At 41.6% G+C, this 18,987-nt stretch overlaps 1 pseudogene; it reads left to right on the top strand.

Annotated features, from left to right (window-relative positions):
- The first annotated feature begins 12,735 nt into the window (after positions 1-12,735).
- LOC147885030 (protein PPLZ12 pseudogene) lies at positions 12,736-15,965 on the top strand (annotated as a pseudogene).
- The last annotated feature ends 3,022 nt before the right edge of the window (positions 15,966-18,987 follow it).

Raw genomic sequence — 18,987 nt, 5'->3', positions numbered from 1 at the left:
TAGAAAGGTTAAAACTTACATTTGGCATATATTTGACTACAAGCTCTCGCTCTCAATCAGTAACGTCATCTCCATTATGTTCGGTTTCACGAACAGCTTCTTGTAGCCAATCATGGAGTATGTGTCTGCGGAGAAGAGCAAGGTCTAGTGGATATGGCACCCTTCGCCTATGCATGACTCTAAATCTCGCCCTCTCATTTATTCTTTTTGCTTTGGCCTCTTCATATCTCTCCACCCATCTTTGCATCTCGAGACTATTGAGGACACAAAACTTATTGAATTTCTCTCTTTTCTCTTCGATCATATTTCTTTCAACCCCTTTACCTTGGGGAACCTCTGCAATGACACGATCATCATCCTTGATGTTCCAAGCATGAGGCATATTGGGATCCATGGATGCAAGAAACTTTGTGATGTATACTAATGACACTTGGACAAGCCATCCCTCCTCCATGCTTGCTTTGGTCTAGCTCTTTGCCTTGCAAATCCCTTCAAGGTTTTCATAAACCGTTTAAGGAAAAAGATCTAATGACTATGAATGGTTCTTGTAATGGAAACCTCATCAAGTACATGTACAAGCACCCGAGTCATCATAATGCTTCAGGGAAAGTGGTTCTCAAGAAAGCACACAACTTTAATGGAGTCCACCTTAGCCCTCTCAATGCTCAATATAGAGATCTCTTTTTGTGAGATCCACCTATTCCACATGCACTTGTAAGATTCAATATTTTATACCATCATTTAAAATTGTATGAAATATAATGAAGGTGATATTATAGTAAGCATACCTGACAATGCCACTGATAGCATAGGATAGCTAAGACTATATAAGAAACAAGAAAAAATTGTATCCCCATATTGACTAGCCAATTCTTGTGTGGATACTAAAATGTCTAATGTAGACATAAGAGGCATCCTACAAATTATCAGTCTTCTTATATCTAATGTAGATATAAGAGGCATCCTACAAATTATCAGTCTTCTTATATCTAACGTAGATATAAGAGGCATCCTATAGATGATCAAACTTCCTTTTAATCAAACATTATAGTTCATGAACACAATGTACTATGATACCAAATCCATTTCTAGCCAATTGTTAGGAAGCTTTCCCACCATCATTTGCTTGACAATGTACTCAAATAACTCATGTTTAAATTTACTTAGTTGAATATTTGTCTTCCAAATGCAAGAGGTGCTCAAAGTAGCACTCTTTCGAGTATGACTAGATGAGTTCTAACCATCAAGCCTTATGGGCAAATAGGTTAGGTTGATTGAATATGTATTTTAGTAATGGTGGTCTATAACACTACATTAGAGAATTTGGGAATTTTCAAATATTTTGGGAATTTTCAATATGGGTAAGATTTGGCCACATGGTCAAATATGAACCCATTACTTGAAAGTGGAATCCATCCTAAACACCATATTAGGGAATCCTTCCAAGTACCACTTTCAAATAAGGGTTCAAGTTTTGGCCACATGGTCAAATCTTAACCCCTTACTTGAACATGAGACTTGGGAGATTCCCAAATTCTCCAATTTGGTGTTCTATCATGCTATAATTTTGTGCCATACAAAGAAGTGTTTATCGATTTCTTCATATATCCCATGGTTGGGATACCAAGGATTGCATATGATATTTAAAAAATATAAATGAATAAATACATGAGTGAATTAATAAATAAATAAGTAAATATATATACACATATACTTTCTAAATCCCTTGCAATTAAAACAAAACTTTAGATTTATGCGTAGTTTGGCCTTTTTGGCACAAAAAATGAGCTTAGAAGGCCTAAAAACCTTAGAAATGACTGTAAACATGAGAACCTTTTGGTGATTTCTCAAAACCCCCTCTAGAGAAGAAGTGCCTATGTTTGTAGTGGGCTACTTTGGCTAGAAACAGAGGCACTTCTTCTCCAGACATGGTTTTGAAACATCATTGAAATGTACCCATGTTTACAGTCATTTCTAAAGTTTTTGGGCCTTTTCAGCTCATTTCAACTGCCAAAATGGCCAAATTATGCATAATTAAAAAGTTTTGTTTTTATTGCAAGGGATCTAGAGTAAGAGCTTTTTTTTAGTGGAATAGTTTTTACAGACCTGTACCTACAATGCACTGTCAAACCAAAATGTATAGTAGAGATTTCTTTTAGTGGAAGAGACTTTCCATATTGTTGTGCAAGTGATTTCATACCTAGGATGCATTATCAAATCCCAAATAAATCTTTCCTTAAACACAATGTAAAGTAAGAACCTTTCAATGCTTTTGGGTGAATATTTTTAACTTAGAGCTTTCTTCCATTGTTAAACATGTGCTCGTCCATGCTCTAGCAATGCATGGGAATATTTTTTGTCTTTTATTAGTTATCATGAAACAAATTTAGATAGACATTTTTCATTGCCCAGTTGCTTGATTTAAACTTTGGCTCATTCTCGATCGCTCGTGAAATGGACATCCTCCCCTCAGGAAACGCATGTGTCCTATGGGTGTTTGAAAAGATGCAATATCCACCCTGACCCTTGCCTCCTCTACCTTGGAAAGGATCCATGGTGCGTTTAGGAGAACAATTCATGGAGGATGCTCTTGGGTTCCTAAACCACCCTCCAAAGTTATAGAACCATGCTCTTGAGTTCTACGCACACACTCTTGGGGCCACAAGTGAGGCATCCTACCCATCTCGTGCAAGTCTTCTAGCACTCCCCTTGTGTCTTTGTCACCAACTAAGTGTGCCCAAATAGTAGCCTCCACATTCTTGAAGATATGCATGGCATTCAAGACGTGATTGACGCCCTAATATGGAAGCCCGTGAACGATAGAAAGCCGGTCCATACCAGGAGGAGGCAACTCAATATTAGCTCTCCAATCCCAAATCAAGTCACTTGCCTTCCTAGGGACCGGTGGTGGATCAAGTTGACCTTCACGTGCAGGATGATCAAATAGAAGATATTGAGCATGACCTTCATAAACCATCTTCCTCATATGTTTGGAGTGTCATGCATTCAAACTAGGTCCACAAATAGGACAAGCATGGTACCCTTGTGTTTTAAGTCCTACATATATGCATGGACACATAGGTCATTAGACATTCATAGATCACACCACAATAGAATCATAAAGGTAGCAATAGGCATGCAAAAGCACGTACCTGTGCACTCCCCAAATCCTGGATAGTCATGCATGGTCCACATCAAAGTTCCCTTGATGCACATGTCTGTGGACCTCCTCGAGACTCTAGAAATATCAAAGACACGTATGGCCCTCCATAGGGTCTGCAGCACCTCAATTACTCTCGATTAAGGGTGCCATGTACAAATCCAAAATTTTGGCCTTGTACTTCCCCGGTACAAGTAGGGCAAGCATGAGGTGTCCCTTCTTTATTGTTAGCCATGGCATAGCTCACCAAGACTATGGGCCATGTCGACCAAGATGTGGAGTGTGAGCCGAAAGGGTTCACACCATCCATTGTGAGCACGAGATGTAAATTGTGTGGCTCCCTCACAAAGTTTGGCCACATGTTATCTATGTGCTTCCAAGTAGCACAATCTGCAGGGATCCTCAAAATGTCATTAGTGGACCGGTGTGTAGCATGCCACATCATCAATTGCACAATGGACTTGCATCTGAACATGTGTTGTATTTTGGGTCGATGATGGGAAAATGTCTCAAGGCCTTCATTGGGATTGTCTCCCTCAACAAGTCATGTCTGTAGCATTGTGCTCCACACTCCGGACAACTAACCAAATTGCCATAATTGTGATGAAACAAAATACAATCATTAGGGCAAGCATGGATGGTGTCATAATGCATGTTGACACATATCCTCTTCCGGTGGCACCTCTCTCTCACAAATCCACTCCAAACTCTTGAGAGGTGGCTCACATTGGGGGAGAATTGGGGCCTCAATTAGTGTTTCCTAATTTCAAGGATTAGAGAGTGATTTGAGGTGTACCAATGAGAGTGCTAGAAGGTGTGGGGTAATGGTATGTTGAGGTGGAGGGTGGGCAAGCCTGTAGAGAGCCCCTATTGGTTGCTCCCCTTACACTAGGGACCACCCAAACCATCCCCCCCCTCTTAACCCATGTTTGACCCTCCTACTAGGTGCACCTCCCCCACATGAGCCCAAAATTGCATTCAATGGGATGGTAGGGCCCAAATGGCGAATTTTTCTTCTCCCCTCCCTCTTTCTAGGGCCTCTGCCCCCCACTGTTCTGGTCTAGCCTGCCAAATCGCTCAGATTTGAACCAAATCCCATGCATTTTCCCTCTTCCCCCTCTTTCTCTTCTCCCTCTCTCTCTCTCTCTCTCTCTCTCTCTCTCTCTCTTTCTCTCCCTCTCCCTCTCTCTCTCTCTCTTTCTCTCCCCTCTCCCTCTACTGTGCCTCTGTTGGAGCTTCTCTATCCCTCTCCTTCTCCCTATCCTGTGCCTCTTTTGTTGTTACTTTGTCCCTCCACTTCTCCCTCTCCTGTGCCTCTATTGATGATGCTCTGTCCCTCTCCTTCTCCCTCTTTTGTGCCTCTGTTGGAGCTGCATTGCCTTGTGTAGGAGTCCCATTCTTGCTATTGCAACCTCTCCAAGCATGGTGAGAGAAAGGCTACAAGACCACGCAATGCTATGGCCTCTTGTGTCTTCCAAAACACCAAAAATGCATTGGATGAGTGGATCCCTTGCACCTACAGCTTAAATGATTGGATAGCGATGAAAGGATCGGCCAAAGGTCCACATAAGCTTCCCAAGAGCAAGAGACATGACATCTTGCATGAATGGAAGGGGCACATCTTGAAGTTCAAGTTTGGGAAGAAAGGATGGCTTGCAAAAGTGCAACATGTTTACATGGGAAAAGATATAAGGCTTCCTCCATCATTCAATCAATCTAGGATACCATCACACTATGAGCCTTTCTATCTATGTACCTTTTTCACCTATAAGTATAATGAGTCCATTTGGAAATTTTGTGTTTGGTTTCTAAGAGCTCTTATTCATGGTGGCAGATGTTTTCCCTTCAGACCTCGAGGAGTGGGAACCAGTTGAATCATTCATAGGCAAGTTCATTGCGATTCATGAGGATTTAGGTAAGCAAATGCATGCCCGGGAGAAGTTGGTCTCCTTGCGAATGAAGAATGTGTATTGGTATAATGCAACATATATCACTCCAATGACATCATCAAGCTATGGACGTCTGCAAACCATTGCACACCACAACTTCAAGACATGGATTGCAGCAATGTGGACTTGAGGACATTGCAATCGTACAAGGAAAAGATTGCAAAGGATGTGGGCATGGCCATGAAGTTTACATTTGGATCCAAATGGGCAAGGTTATCTTGGTTTATGCGTCTATAGATTTTTGCTTCTTTATTTCAGAATATGCATATGCATAGAACAAAAACTATGTGGTCCTGCAAGTGTGTAGATGAAAATGCTCTTGAAGATTTACTTGGGATGAATTGGGGAACTAGGTCAGAAGTCAGTCATCGTGTGGAGAAGTGCATGCATAGTGCCAATTTCATTCCTCCTACAACTTTAAAGATTGCTAACAATGTGTTTAACTAATGTAGCATTTACTTTTTTGCCTATCAAATCCTAGTTATTGCTTTAAGAGATGATGGACAATTAAATTAAAATGTTATTTCTTTTAATGTTTTCTCCTTTTAGTTCATGGTAAATGTTTATCAAAAAATTTGGGGATTTTATGATTAATTTTAATTTTTGGGGTTTTGATATATATTAAGGGGTAAGAGCCCTTTTTACATCACATTCTCACTTTCACATTTAGAGAGCCATAGAAACTCCCATCCTTAGAAGTTACTGCCTCCATCAATTGCTATTTGCCATGGATTCAGCTAGAACTGCGTTCCATGGCTTCATCTTACGAACTGCATTTGTAAATTGTGAGGAAGAGCTAATTTTAGTGTTTGATAAGACTTTAAATGTCCTAGGCACATATATATGAGCCAAGGATGACTTCTCAGATCTCATCCTTTACATGCAAGATAATTTCTCAAATTTTGCCTATACACTTGACCACACTTCAAAGAGATGGGTTCCCATAGATTACATAAAGTATCTATTTGTAGAGGAACCCAAGTTTGTAAAGCACTTGGCCCGCTTTTGTGACAACCTTATAGACGAAGTGTTTAGGACAGTCGAAGTTCAAGACATCCTAGACACAGGGATCATAGGAAATATAGGCACCAAATTCCTTTCATGGGAGATAAAATTCATCTTCCTTCTCCAAGAAGGAAATTTAGAGGAAGAAGCCTCATCGTCTAGCACCCCCTCTAGTAGAACTGCTGATCTGGTCAACCCTAAACTAGACTCGGACATCTACATGGAAGAGAATCTTGATGATCCAATAGAGGAGATGGAAGCAGCTCAAGCATTGAGCCTACTTCAAGAGCCCCCAGTAGAGCAAGAATCTGCATCGGAGACCGTTGACCCAGACTCAAAATTATGGTCCTTGTCCCCCCACATCATCATTGGATAAGAGTACATAGTCCTCCATGACATAGAGATTCTTTTTGGACTGTGAGAGGATGAGGCACTCAGAGTCCTATCAGGGTTCGATGTTGACACAAGTGTCAAAGATTTCGGGGTTTTAGGTACCAAAGACCAGACAATGGAAGACTTTCTCTTGACGACACTGGTTTCAATGAGGGATGTAGACATGTTCATATACGATGCACAACCCTCTCATGCAGAAGCTTCCACCTCCAACACAGGTTAGGAGAAAGCATCTACCTCCCAATTGGAACATCACACAGTACCTAGTTCCATCAACATTGCAAATGAGGAAGGTATAGAAGCCGATGACACTGTAGTGGTGGTAAGTTCGAACAATATTTTTTATTTTGATGTTCTTTCAGTATAATTTGTTTTGTCGGTCTTCTAATGTTTGTTGAATTGTTGCAGGATGTGTTTGAGCTTGATGAATTCTCATCTTGATGGGGTAATGTTCGCAGCACATTTGGGCGAGATCATTCTTTGGCCCATTACCTTGGCAAAGTCACAGAGCATATCGTGGTCTTTCACAACAAATTTTCTCCTCGAGGTCCTTCGGAGCTGCTGAAGTGCAAGGCATTCTCGCGCGCTGTTGGATACTCCAACCTGGTTGCTATCAATGCCTTTGGATCGAACATTCATGGCAAGGCATTGATGGCAACGGCTATGTATTTGGCAACAGGAGAGGAGGATGTTAGTGTTGTTGCAGCTAGATTCACTCTTGCCATTGAATAATGAGAGTTAGGGTTTTTTTTAACGTTTTATAAGGACCCATCATGTTTTGACATCCCTTTTAATTACATTTAGGGTTTCATCATGGCCCCTGCCCTCGCCCTAACCCCTCCCACCCCCCCCCCCTTGTCGCCCTCTGCCCCCCTTGCCCTCCCTCTACTTGCCCCGCCCACACCCATTGCCCTCCCCCATACCCCCCATCCCCCGCTCCCCCCACCCTTGCTACCACTCTACCCCTCCCCTTCCCTCGCCCCATGCCCCTCCCTTCTCTCCCCCCTCCTTCACCATGTCCCCACTTTCCCCAATGTCATGTGAGTACAAAAATTGTGGTCAAAATAAGCAAGATATTAAAGAGTGAGTATACAAATTGTGGTTAAAATAAGCAATATATTTATTTTATAGCTGTATACAATTACACCATAGCTTTTGTTGGTGGTTGGACCCATCTGCTCCCTTCTCTCACTCTAGCTTGCAACCAACGTGTGACTCCTCGACTCCCTATGGATGCTTTCCAAGCACTATGCCTTCTATTCTTTGATACAATTTGAACTGCTTTTGCAAGTTCTGATGCCTTTTCCTTTTCAGACTTCAAAGTCCTTCCTAGTAAACATCTAAAAAACTAGTCGAACATCTCATGCAATGCATTGCTACAAGTGACACCATGACCATGCCTTGAGTTCTTGAAGTAGGCTGTCTTAGCTCTTGTCTTGGCTCTATAGTGCGACTTCTCCATGCCTTGTGTATTCAAAATGGACAAAGGACCCCAATTTTGTACAAACCATGGTCCGTGTGCATAGAGAATATGCTGCAAACATGATGAGAATCAAATCAGCAACAAATTTTATTTATAAAGAAAGTGCTATATATTACAATGGTGCCAAGATTACCATGTAATGTGTAATGTGCAACTCCCCCCATGCTTTCACCATTAATTGCATAAACTCTTTCACGGCCATTTTGAACCTTTCATAATACATCTCATCAATTTGAACCCGGTGAAGCAATTTTATCAATGCATCTACCTTTGTCTATACTTTAGCTCTCAAAGTTGCTACTTGAGGATGAGAAGCCTTATTGGTCGTGCATTCACACAATGCTTTCCAATATTCCCAACCCAAACTACTTTGAGACAATGTATGTTTGTCTTTGTCGAGATTGTGGTTTGATAGGAATCTCCTTGCCTTCCCTCCACCCATGGACACTTTTGTAGGAAAATTTTGTGTTGCCCCAAACATTTCTTATCCTCCTTAAGTTTGACATGTCCTCCATGGAATCCCATCTCTGACAATAACTTCTCAGCTTCTGCAATGCACCGTGCGAATACTTCTTACGGAATTAAATTCCAAGCATAAACAAGATGCAAATACAACTTATCAAGTACTTGTAGTTCTACGTGTAAAGTACATATGTGTACTCTCTAGAGTGGGATGGGCAAGATGGGATCCCACTTTGGATCCTTCGATTGGGAGCTTGCGTTTGGCTACAAGATAGAATGCCATTCTACCATTGTAAGCCAACCTTTTGCTTATGTTGTGAACACATGCAATAAAGGCATGTGTTCATTGCATTTGCCCCTATATCACAACCATGCAAGCACTTGAGGGTTTTCAAATCACCAACAAGATGCCATTTAACTTGAAAGGCTCCATGGCCATTGACTGTCAATGTTTGCCCTTCCTCTTTTCTTCGGATGGTCGATGGGCTTCCTGTTCTATCTAAAACTCACTTCAATATCTAATGGCACTCTTTTGGAGTCTCAAATGCTGCAAGTTGCCATATATCTTTCTCTGATTGCACTGAGAAATCTTGCTCTACTTCTTCATCCCCTTGAACAAAGGCTAAGGCTTTATTCTCATAATGTAGAGCTGAATCTCTCTAACTTGTGTTCTTTCACCAATTGAGCTTCATCCATTTTGATGACAAATATAGCTTTCCATTGCAATCTGTAAAACAAAAGAGAAAAATCGTTAGGATAAACATGATATAGAAAATGAACTAAGTAAAGTACAATGCTATAATGGATTTCCTCTTACCATCTTCTCTCATGCCATAGAATTTGACCATTGCTTGTTGCAGTTTCTCAACATCTAAGTAGACTTTGCTGAAAGCATTCATCTCAAAGGTTTGCAAGCTAGATTTCTTTTACTCTTCTAAGTCATTGTGCCCCTTACGCAATGGGACCCTCCAAGCGTTTCTCTTGCACATTGGTTTGTTTCTCGCTGTGCACGTCTCACAGACCAAGGTGTGGGTAGGGGCACTGTAGACTTCTTATACTTTCCCAAAATAGCAAACTTGAAAATTTTGAAAATAGATGTGTAAGCTTCACAACTTACACCGGCAGTATCACAAGCTACAAGCATCTCATTTGCATCCACAATATCCTTGAAGTCCTTCATCACCTCCTTAGCAACTTGCACACGTAGGTGATTGTGTCTTGGGTCCCTTAGTATCCCAATGACATCACTTGACTTCAATAAACTAGCTAGAGCATATGAACAGTTAATATCTCCCTGTCCATTCTTCCCATCACATCTTCCATGCAGTTCCTAAAGAAGAACACAATAAAAACTTAGTCACAAACAGTGTAGCACAAAAGAGTGTAATCTCATTGGAACATTTGATAACCAACCTTGTAGCCTGGACTCTCCTCTTTCTAGCACCACCAGTGATTGCCAATGCATCCATGTTATGTAAGTACCTTCTTTTCCTCTCCTTCAATCCCAAAGGTGTTTCTTTCATCTTTTGCACTCATTCTTCTACCTTCTCTCGTTCCTTCTCTATGACTCGTCGAACTTGATTGTATATAGATCTTTCCAAGCCTTTTTTGGACTCAAATAGCTTATAGAGTGACTCTTCTGATGGGATATCTCAAGGTGTATGCCCCAGGCACACCTTGGGTTCTATGTGTGTGTGCTAGAGGCACAGTTAGGTGGTGGTAGATGCCACATAGGATGATTGAGAGATTCTAGGAGCTGATTGAGGAGATGATTGAGGAGATGATTGTGGAGCTTAGTGGCTCATGTAGAGGTGCCTACATATGGACCTCACCTTTCTTCATTCCATAAGCAAGCAAGCATTCTCTCATTTCGTGTTCAGCTTCATGCTTTCCTTTCACTTCTTCAACATGGTATCAGAGCACTATGATCCTCCTTGAGCCCATTTATGCCATGTCATCTTCTTCTTCTTCTTCACCTTCCTCTCCATTTTGCCCCTTTTTGCCCAAACACTTGGAGGGCTGAGTTCTCTACCTACAAGCAACCATTCCCAGGGTCCTTCTGGCTGGAGAGACCCTTCATATGGGCGACCTTCCATGTCAGAGCAATTAGGCAATGGTGCCCATAGACCCATGCAACAACCGCCTTCTTCTTGATGCTATTTCATGCAATACGACTTGCTGGAGCAGCCATTCCAAAATTCCTCTAAGCCACACTTGCATAACAACATGAGCTAGCCCCTGTCTAGATTTGAAGTGAAATGGTCCACCAAGGAGGGAGAAACAAACGAAAAACCAGTCAACATTCAAGCTCCTGGCTAGGGCGACATGATGCGGCATTTCACCTCTCTTCTTTAGTGGATATTCTCTAGTATACCAGCTTTATTTCTACCTAGAAAGCCCTCTTTTCTTTGCTTTGAAGAGTGAGATACAAGCCCTCCAAGATTAGGCCTTTGTTTTGGATAGTTTTGACAATTTTGTGAGTTTGGTGCTATATTAGGTGCTACTTTAGCATTTCTGATGTTTTAAAGTGTTGAATAGCATCAGTACAATTGTGGCTACAACTTTCCTTTAGGTTGCTATACTTGGATTTGCTTGGAATACTTTCATTTAGCCACTTCTATGAAGCATGCAAGTTGAATAATCATTTCCATTATGATTTTTAGTATGGAATTTGGTTACAAGTCTTTGCTACAATAAATGCTTGTACTTTGAAGCTTTTCAACTCTTTCTAGCCTTGTAAGAGAGTAGACACTGCCCATTTTGGGTTAGACCCTCTCATGGCTATCTTCTTGAATATGGATAAGTTCAATGGTAAAGGCTTTCACACATGGCAGATGAAAGTTAAGTTTGCATTGATGAGGGAAAACCTCTGGGGCCTTGTCAAACCTACTTCAACTTCTTCTTCAACAAACTCTAATGCTGGAGAATCCTGAGCTCCTACAAACCTGGCACGAGATCCTGCTAGAGAGGAGAAAGTCTATGGCATTATTGCTCTTGGCTTAGGAGATGACTATATTCATCACATTTTTGATTTGGAGTCTCCTTCTGAAGCTTGGCAGAAGGTTGATATTTTTTTGGTGCTAGCTCTCACATCTCAAAATTGTCACTTAAGATTTCTTTCTTTGAATTGAAGATGGCTAGTGGCACTTGCTTGGCTGCTCATGTCAATCACATGTGGAGTCTCATGACTCAACTTGCTTCTATCAACTCTCCAATCACTACAGATGATGCAATGGTAGTATTGCTCAAAAGTATGCCCAAAGATTATAATCATATTGTTACCACATTGAAAAAGCTTCCTAATCCTACTCTTGAAGGTCTTATTACTACTCTTCAAGAAGAAGAAAGGCACAAGGAACTCCAAAGAGGCAATGACATAGCCTATGCCATAAAAACTCAAATGGGCAAGTTTTCACCTTGCAAACATTGTGGGAAGTCTAATCACCTCTCAAAAGATTGCTTCAAGATCAATCCTTGCAAATATTGTGGCAAAAACAATCACCATGAAAAGTATTGTAAGGCAAAAAAGGAAGCAGCTACAAAACCAAAAACTGCCAATTTACTTTTAGTTGATGTGCCTCATCAAGATGAGGCCTCCTATGATGATTATGCTTTTTGAACCATCTCCATATATGCTCCAGATCTCTCTTTTATGTTGAGTCAAGGTACTCTGCCTGGATAGTCCTCCAAAATGAATGGAATAAACTATTGTGTTCTTTGTAAACACCTCTGGTCACCATATGATGTAGGCCATGTGTATGTGTTTTGCTCCATGGTACCTCTTATAGACATTGTGTGCATGTACATGCAGGGGAGATAACCATTGGAAGGTCTTATGTATCCCTTTGTTTACTTCACACCCTTGGGAACCCTTGCTAGCATGAGATCCTAGCCATAGATTTATCCTTGACCACCATGAGATGGCATGAGAAACTATGAGACTAGTGTATGAGGTGCCTACTTAAGGACCTCACTCTTCTTCATTCTATAATGCAAGTATTCTGAGTTTCTGTCCACTCTTTGCTTTCCTTTTAGCTTACCAACATGGTATCAGAGCCATACTACCCTCCATAGCCTCCCTCATCCTCAGCTTGTGCACCTTGAGCACTTCTCCTCTATCCTTCCTTCTCCTTGGAAGGAACCCATAGTTTGAGTTGCTTATGTACAGCATCCCATTATTCACTTTCTTCAGCCTGTCATCCACACTACCTCTACTCACCGTCGCCTTCAAGAGCTTCCTACGATGTAACATAGAAGAACAACTCAGAAGATACTTAACGTTAATGGCTAATTGTCCGTGAGCTCCTGCTGCTCTCCAACTACTCGTTCCATTCATGGATCTGCACACATTTCTGGATTTGATTTGTTCAGTTGCATGATCTTTATCGTCACTTAGCATCTACCCACGCTTCTCCTAGTGACCCTACTCACTTGCTGCCCATGCAATCGCTCCTGAGGCCCACACACCCTATCCTGGCTATTGTGGCATCACCATTCTTGAGTTGTTCCATTGAAGACTGTCAGTGTTCATTGCTTTTGGATTCTCGGTGACCATTAAGACCATAAATCTATGCTGAACATTGTTCAAAACATATGTTCTTTTGCTACACATGTGCACGCTATAGTTGAAGGCGCAACAGCGATGCTATCGCTCGAGCATTAGAGGGGGACGTTCGTAGACAGCTATCATTGCCTCAATATCTGTATGAAGCTGTCAACTCTTCTATGATCACCCAAGCTCCAAAAGCTTCCTGACGTCCGCCTTACAGCACAAGAAGCTGCTGTGGTTCGTTTTCACAAAAGTAGTCGCATGTGAAGCATATGTGTTTGATGTTGTCAGAGCCTGTGTACCGAAAATGAATTTAGATGATCTCTTTGAGCAAAAGCGTGAAGTTGCTAAAGCTGTCTCAGAAGAGCTTGAGATGGGTGCATACGGTTATAGCATAGAATAGACTTTGATAGTTGATGCTATAGTCAGGCGGGCTATGAATGAAATCAATGCCGCTCAAAGGTTACAAGTGGCATCTAAGTATAAAGGAGACTCTGAGAAGATTCTCTAAGTAAAATGGGCAGAAGGTGAAGCAGAGTCCAAGTATCTAGCTAGTATGGGTGTCGCACAGCGGTGCCAAGCTATAACGGATGGTCGTCAAGAAAGTATTCTTACTTTTTCTAGTGGTGTCTATGATACAACTGCCAAATATGTAATGGACATGGTGATGCTCACACAGCCCATAGTTGACACCAATGTTTCTTTGCAGAGCCAAAAAGGAAGAAACTTCAAAGACAATATACTTAGAGTTGATAAGCCTCCATAAGATGAGGCATTCTTTGAAGATTATGCATTTTAAAACATCTCTATGTATGCTCCAGATCTCTCTTTTTATGTCAAGGTACTCAGCCTGGATAGTCCTCCAAAATGAATGAAATAAACTATTGTGTTTTGTGTGTTTTGTAAACACCTCTGGTCACCTTATGATGTAGGCCATGTGTATGTTTTGCTCCATGGTACCTCCTGCAGACATTGTGTGCATGTACATGCAGGGGAGATAACCATTGGAAGGTCTTTTTGTATCCCTTTTGTTTACCTTACACACAAGGGAACCCTTGCTAGCATGAGAACCTAGCCATAGATTTATCCTTGACCACCATGAGATGGCATGAGAAACTATAGACTAGATGTATCCTTGACATAGCCTGAGGCATTTCCTTGAGGGGGGGTTTGATGGGATATCTCAAGATGTATGCCTCAGGCACACCTTGGTTTCTATGTGTGAGTGCTAGAGGCACAGTTAGGTGCCCACAAGCACAGTTAGGTGGTGGAAGAGCCACATAGGATGATTGAGAGAATCTAGGAGCAGATTGAGGAGATGATTGTGGAGCTTTGAAGTCATCAGTGATGTCAGTGAGCATGTATGAGGTGCCTACTTAAGGACCTCACTCTTCTTCATTCTATAATGCAAGTATTCTGAGTTTGTGTCCACTCTTTGCTTTCCTTTCAGCTTACCAACAACTAGATGTAATCTTGACATAGCCTGAGGCATTCCCTTGAGGGGGGGTTTGATGGGATATCTCAAGGTGTATGCCCTAGGCACACCTTGGGTTCTATGTGTGTGCTAGAGGCACAGTTAGGTGCCCATAAGCACTGTTAGGTGGTGGTAGATGCCACATAGGATGATTGAGAGATTCTAGGAGATGATTGAGGAGATGATTGTGGAGCTTGGTGGCTCATGTAGAGGTGCCTACATATGGAACTCACCTTTCTTCATTCCATAAGCAAGCAAGCATTCTCTCATTTTGTTTTCAACTTCATGCTTTCCTTTCACTGCTTCAACATCTTATAATTTATGTTGCTCCAAGTCCAATGCATTTTGCCAATGCTTTGGCTTTATCATGAAGATCTTGGTTCTCCCTTTGAAGATCCTACATAGAGTTATGCATTGCAAGAATGGTGCTATTTTCTAAATGTGCTAGCATCTCTGCTTGGGCTCTGCGCATGTCGCTTGCTTGTATAGCCATTGACTGAGCATTGTTTAACCGATTACAATAACCAAGCAACCCCGCATGTCCATTTCCAACAAACCGAACTAGCTTATGCATTGTATGGAAAGGAGGGCTCTTTTGGTTGGTAGGATCTAAAGGATACAAGGGTCCTTCTACTTAAAGGTCGAGATGCTTCTTTCCTTGCGAACGAAGACAGTGGATTTTGGAAGCTCCCCTCAATCCTAGACTACGTGTGCTTGCATATTCAGCCTCCAAATCTAAGTGAACCTAATACTTGTTGGAGACATCCTCGAATGGTGCCATGACTAAAGGAGTGCAGAGAAGGAGAAGGTGTGGAGATGCAGGCTTGAAGGAGCAGCACGCAGGAAGAGGGTGAGCGAGGAGGAGGAGGGATGGGGGAGGGAGGACTAGTAGTTGAAGAGGAGGAAAGGGGGGCAGACCAGCAGGTGTGGAGGGTGAGGAGGAGTAGGCATGGAGGAGGAGGGAGGGAGGAGGGAGTAGCAAGAGGGAGGGGGGAGGAGAAGCAGTGGTGGAGGAGGAGGGAGGGGGAGGGGAGGAGGAGCAAGCATGGAGGAGGGAGGGAGGGGCCACCGATTATATAAGTACTACTGGTGGTAGTTTTATCCGGTTCCTCGATGATTTTTTTCGGTAAAAAACATGATCACGTTGTTTTCACACTACTTTAAAGCATAATTAATGAATGCTAATGACCCATTAACACAAACATGAAACATGAACGTAATCCTTGTACATGATGAGAGTAGCAAGGGAGCACATGCACCACCACCATAGTTCAATCAAGATGATCTTGAGGATGATCCTCTTAGAGGAGGACGAGGGTATGGCGAACATGATGGATTTTTTTTTTGGCACCATGGGAGATGGGGGTGATATGTCTAAGCATGAGACCATGATGCAAGATTTGGCATCAACACTATTGTATGATGGTGCGAAAATGTCAAAACTACGAGCTTGCCTCTCAATCCTAAATTTGCAAGCAAAGTATGTATAGTCAGACACAAGTTTGATGAGGTTTGGAGCCTTGATCTTAGTATCTATTGTTTTAATTAATTAGCATCTCATTCAAAAGTTTCTTGGATATGCAAATTGTAATAGGTTGCTCCAGAAGATGTTGCCTATTCCAAATACCATGCCCAATTCCAGAGACAAAGCAAAGAAGATGTTGACAATGGTTGGGATGGATTATGACACCATCCATGCTTGCCCTAATGATTGTATTTTGTTTCATCTCACGAGTATGGTGATTATGTTACTTGTCCAAAGTCCCCTTGGAATGTGGAGCACGGTGCTATAGACAGGACTTGCTGGGGGAAATGATCCCAATGAAGGTTCTGAGACATTTTCCCATCATCCCTAGAATACAGCACATGTTCAGATGCAACTCCATTGCACAACTGATGATGTGGCATCCTATACACCGGTCCACCGATGACACTTTGTGGATCCTAGTAGATTGTAGTGCTTGGAAGCACATAGACTTTGTGAGGAAGCCACACAATTTACATCTCAGTCTTGCAACTCGGGGGTTTTACCTTTAAAAACTTAGTGTACCACGTGCATTAAAGGAGGGGTATTTTAATCCAACTTTTTGGAAAATTTTAATAGAATTACAATAACATGAGGGGTTTTTTGATTCAATTTTTGAAAAAAAAGTACTTAGTTCATAAGTAAAGAGGAGTGTTTTTATTGCAGGAGAAATTTTAGTCAATGGATTTTTTCAATACCCTTTGAACACACGTGATATATAGGGTTTCTTAGTAGTGCACCCCCCGAGGCTCACATGGATGGCATGAACCCTTTCGGGTTACATTCCACATCTTGGTCGACATGGACCATAGTCTTGGTGAACTACAACATCCTGCCATGGCTAACAATAAACAAGGGACACCTCATGCTTGCCCTCATTGTGCTGAGGAAGTACAAGGCCAAAAATATGGACGTGTACATAGCACCCTTGATTGAGGATCTATAGACCCTATCAAGGGGCATACGTGTCTTTGATATTTCTAGATCCGCGAGGTAGCTGCAGACATGTACATCAGAGGAATTTTGATGTGGACCATGCATGACTATCTAGGATTTAGGGAGTGCGCAGATATGTGTGTTTTCATACCTATTGATACCTTTATGATTCTATTGTGCTGTTATCTATGCATGTCTAATGACTTATGTGTCCATGCATATATATAGGATTTAAAACACAAGGGTACCATGCTTGTTCTATTTGTGGCCCTATTTTGAATGTGGGACACTCCAAACATTTGAGGAAGATGGTTTATGAAGGTCATCATGCTCAATATCTTGCACTTGATCATCCTGCACATGAAGGTCAACTTAATCCACCATTGGTCCGTAGGAAGGCAAGAGACCGGATTCAAGATTGGAGAGCTAATAGTGAGGAGCCTCCTCCTAGTATGGACCAGCTGTCACATCTTTCACAAGCTTCCATATTGGGGCAAGTTACAAATCAATCATCTCTTGGATCCCATGCATACCTTCAAGAATGTGGGGGCTTCTATTTGGGCATACTTGATTGGTGACTTAGACAAAAGGGGAGTACAAGAAGATGGCAATGATTTGATCAACTAGAAATGCTTGTCCACAATCTTGAAGATGAGTTGTGACTAGGCAAACTGTGGATGCATCGAGTCATGCCCATGTGAGTATTCATATGCCTGAAAATGTTCTCGGGGCTGAACAAGAAGTGCAAAAGAGGATCTCATTGCCAAAATAGGCACTACCCCAACACTTGATCCACCTTGTGAGGTTGTTAACCAACATACAGGGAGAGGATTTATGTGGGTGTCACAATCCTCTCAAAGAGGTATTCCATGTGCATAGGGGAAAAAACATAAGTCACATGGTCTAGAATGGGACTTTGTCATTAATGTTGGTGACTACATTGAGTGGAAATGCAAGTATTGCATAATACAAAAAAGCATTGCTAACTATGGACCGGCGGGCTTCAAGCCGCCTTCTTACCACACATTGCTTATGACATTGTTTGATAAGCATATGCAGAAGAGAAAGAGCACATAAATCATAGCATTTTCAAGAAATGGCATAACATCGGATGCATAATTGTCTCAGATAGGTGGACAAGCATAAAACATCATGCTTATTGAATGTGATGGTTATATCGCCACGTGGGGAGGCCTTCCACACATCAATTGATGCCTTGCATATAAAGAAGTCGAGGACATATATGGCTCGTGTATTATCAAAGGTTATAAGAGAGTTAGGCCTTAAAAAGTTTGTTTAGGTTGTCATGGATAATGCTAGAGTTGTAAAAAGGTGGGTAGAATATTGCAAAGGGAGTATACCAATCTATATGCATCTATGTGTTGTACGCATACTTTAAGTCTTGCATTGAAATATTGGTATAAACAAGTGCCATGGTCAAAGATATTATTTGTGAGGCTCAAGACATCGTGAAGTTAATATGATCAAAGCAACATCTTGAAGCAATCTTTGTCTCGTGATGGTTCTACCATGTTGCAATTGCCAACAACCATGAGATTTACTATGTACTTCTACACTTTGCAATCCTTGGTGAAAAATAGGAGTTTTCTTACAAAGACATTTCATTGTGATGCATTTGAATGATGGATGCTAGAGTTGACTGATAGGGCAATAAAGGAGAAAATGCATGACCTGAAAGAAACATTGGGATCCCCTACAATATGGAAATGGTTTGAGGATGCTACTAATTTTATGAAATCTATTTTATATGCACTTAGGGCTTTGGACTCAAAGGCTCCAAAAATTGAAAAAGCATGGATGCAAATTTGGAGTTTTAATCAAGCTCTTATTGCGAGGAATCTCCCTGCTCGCCCAGGTTGTTTAGTTTCTATTCTGCTATGCCGTTAACCAAGCAAAATTTGTATAGGAACCAATGTCCACTAGTTGTAGAGAGTCTTGCAATCTTTCCCAAGTTTGAGGCTTAGCACCTCTAATCCTAAAAGGCTTTCCTAACCATTTGAGCACCATACTTTGTATGCACATCAAGGTAT

The sequence above is a fragment of the Dipteris shenzhenensis genome, chromosome 26 (assembly GCF_047967505.1).
Source record: "Dipteris shenzhenensis isolate YYH24624 ecotype China chromosome 26, Dip_SZ_1.0, whole genome shotgun sequence".
NCBI classification, from domain to species: domain Eukaryota; kingdom Viridiplantae; phylum Streptophyta; class Polypodiopsida; order Gleicheniales; family Dipteridaceae; genus Dipteris; species Dipteris shenzhenensis.
Note: the sequence above shows the minus strand (reverse complement) of the source record. Positions and strands in the feature narration are given on the sequence as shown.